Source organism: Magnolia sinica, chromosome 5 (genome assembly GCF_029962835.1).
Source record: "Magnolia sinica isolate HGM2019 chromosome 5, MsV1, whole genome shotgun sequence".
NCBI lineage: Eukaryota > Viridiplantae > Streptophyta > Magnoliopsida > Magnoliales > Magnoliaceae > Magnolia > Magnolia sinica.
In genome coordinates, this window is record NC_080577.1 from 35,354,116 (window position 1) to 35,357,593 (window position 3,478).

The 3,478-nt window shown below is 37.2% G+C and overlaps 1 non-coding gene across 1 annotated transcript; it reads right to left on the bottom strand.

Moving 5' to 3' along the window:
- Positions 1 to 2,919: 2,919 nt before the first annotated feature.
- LOC131247495 (small nucleolar RNA R71) lies at positions 2,920 to 3,026 on the bottom strand. Its single transcript, XR_009171785.1, has one exon. It is a non-coding gene; the product is annotated as a small nucleolar RNA R71 (small nucleolar RNA).
- Between the last annotated feature and the right edge of the window lie 452 nt (positions 3,027 to 3,478).

Consider the following 3,478-nt stretch of genomic DNA (forward strand, 5'->3'; position numbering starts at 1 on the left):
GGATTGAATGTCCATCATTAAAAATTCTTGGGAGCTGCAAAAGTTTTTGATCAAGCTTATATTTGTATTTTCACTTCATCTAGGTTTGCCTTATGAATAGTTTGAATGGTAAAAACACATCACGCTAGCCCTTATAAAGGTTTCAATGGTGGGTAACATTATCACTATAGCTTCCTTTGGTGTGGTCCACTGGAGCTATGGACCTGCCTCATTTTTAGAATCATGCCATAAAATGATCTGAGAAAAGCGATGAACGGTGTGGATAAAACCATTAAACCATGGTGAGCCCCACAAATCCTTACTCAGACGGATTACTGTCCAGGCGAGTGTAGGATGCCATCCGCTTCCTTTTTAATCCTTCCTCAATAGAAACATGACCCACAAAAATGCATAATCAAGACAAACCAGAATAAGATTAACCCATTTTGAAGTGACCGCTAAAGTTATAAGGATTACTGGTAAGAAAAAATAATTGTGAGCCTTTGTATTGGAACTGGAAGGGCTGGAAACTGGCGGAACAGCCTAGGTTTTGAACGGTTGTACTGGACCAGTCCAACCGAGATAATGTGCTGACTTGGCTGAGTTAGAGGGCTAAGTCCAAGATTTAAGGTAAGCATTTAATAGGTTGTTTTCAATGTCTTAATCAACAGCTTCCATGCCACTTCTTCCAAATGCCTATGAAAGACAAATTCATTTCATCCTCCCACATTGCCAAATCTCGACATTATTACAATAAGGGGTTTTGGAATAAGAAAAGAGAGAAGAAAAGAGAAAGCAATGACAGATGGAATGGATTTTGGAATAAAAATAGGGATTTCGAGAGAAACTCATCCACAACATGAGAGATATGCCTGAAATCCTTCAAAGATTCAGAGCTCACCCACCGACGGAATTAGAAAATGAGAAATGAGGCAGAGAGCGTGATTCAAAAGAGGGATTTGTAAAGGCAGAGGGCATCGTTCGGAAGAAGAAATCCCCCTTCTGAAATGAGATGTTACTTTCATATCCGCAAATTGTGAGTTTCCCACAATTTAACACATCAACTACATTAGAAGCCATATATTTAAGGAACCATTTATTAAATGATTAAGATAGTATTATATAGGAAAAAGTATAAATACTAACCACTAACAACTAGATCCATTATTTAGATGGTCTGGATAACTCTATATCATTTCCACTATTATTGTAAATGAGTCACCACTATTTTACGTCAAACACGAAGCTCACAAATTGTATCTATACAATATATAACGTCACTTTCTCTTTGGATCTGGTAGGGCTCAATAGGCCCCACCATGATGTATATGTTTTAATCCCCGCTGTCCATCCATTTCTCAATATCATTTTAGGATCTATCCCAAAAATTGAGATCTATATAAATCTCGAGTGGACCACACCACGGGGAAAACAATATAGATTGAACATCCACCGTAAAAAACTGGAGCTTTGGCTACGGATTATTGTATTTAGGCTATGAATTTTAGCCATTGGAATCTCCGACGGCTAAAAGCCGTAGCCGAAACAGCCACATGTCCGTCAGCTTTGCCCAGTTTTTTGGTAGTGTGGGACTCTGATTCCAGTTGTGTCCTTGAATCAAGCATAGATCTCCCTGCTCTCTACAAGTGGATCCTTGGAAACCCTAGTTCCCACCTGTGAATTTCTTAAGTTTTCCATTAAATCTCTCACAATTACTCTCTATACTTCCATATTTAGGTTTTTATCTTTTTCTAGTTCTTCTTCTAGTTGCTTTCAGAATACTCATGAGATTAGTCCATATGGATTCGACATCGGTCTAACCGAGATTATTACTACATCGCCACTCTACACTTGGGGTTGTGAACAAGTTTTTAGAGTCATTGCCGGGGACTAACGGTTGTGTTTTTCTTAGATTAACTAGTTTTGGAATTAGGTTAAGATTAGGGTTTTTCTATTTTCTATTTTTAGGGTTAGGTTTTTCTAAATTATTTTAGAAAGTAACTTACCTTCTAATTCTAGGTTTGAAACTTTCTTTTTCTGTTTTTAGAAACTAACTTTTTCTTTTTCTTTTTTAGAAACTTTCTATTTTCTGTTTTTAGAAACTTTTCTTTTTAGAAACTAGTTTACTTTCCTAATTTGTTTTTAGAAACTTTTTAATTTTAGAATTTTTGTTTTTAAAAACTTTTTAATTTTAGAATTTCTGTTTTTAGAAACTGACTTGTTTTATTTTGTTTTGTAGGTTCTTAATTTAGGAACTTCTAATTTGGTAACTTCTTTCTAATTCTCTCCCTTTCTATTTCTAGATTTCTATTTTCTTATTTCCTTAGGTTTAGGTTGGAATCTGAAATTGAGGGATGAGAGTGTTTCATGCCCAAGTGGGTCCGTGACAACACTCGACGTCTTTTAAGTGAAGGATGATTAGTTGAGGGGCTATCTATCCATCACAGGATTAGACACCACTCGAGATCCTCAGAGTCAATTGAAGTGATGACTGCCAATCAACCGGTCAATTAATCGAGAAGACAACCTCAACCTCGGGTTGAGGAAGTTCAGGATGAGAATGAGGTGCATCAAGCATCCCCACCTCGTACTTTGTGAGATTATCTATAACTGGCAGGGGTGAGCACGCCCTTATGCATGGTTTTTTCAGAAAATATGGGACACATGGATATTAAGCCAGGGGTGATCTAACTCCTTTCAAAATTCCATGGACTTGATTATGAAAGTCCATATCTGCACTTGAAAGAGTTTGATAAGATTATAACCACTTTATATTTTCCTAACGTGTCTGAGGATACGGTCAGACTGAAACTCTTTCCCCTTTCTTTGAAAGAGAAAGCTAAGTCGTGGTTGCATTCACTACGTCCTCAATCTATTGGCACATGGAATGACATGATAAGGGAGTTCATAAAGAAATTTTTTCCACTTCATAAAACGAACACCCTCAGAAAGTTAATCATGAACTTTGCCCAAAAGGAGGATCAAACATTCTTCCAATGTTGGGAGCGGTTCAAGGATCTTGTCAGTTCATGCCCACAACATGGTTTTGAAACGTGGTGCATTACACACTTTTTTTATGATGGTCTGACATCTTCTATATGCCAATTGGTGGAGACAATATGCAATGGGGAATTCATGAATAAAAATGTTGATGCTGTGTGGGACTACTTGGACAGACTCGATGAAAACGCATAATCATGGGACACCTCCCCAAAATCAAGTACCACTTCTAGGCCCACTTAATCAAAGGAGAGGGGTGGATTATACCTTCTGAAAGAGGATGATGATATTAATGCTAAAGTGTCTAATCTCATAAGGAAATTCGAGGCCATGAAACTAAAGAAAGATAAGGCTAATGAAACTGTTTGCGGTATTTGTGCTTGCAACATTCACACAACTGAAAATTGTCCAACAATACCTACTTTTTAAGAGGCATTGAATAAACAATCCAATGCCATAAATAATTACCAAAGACCTTTCAATGGACCTACCCCAATAC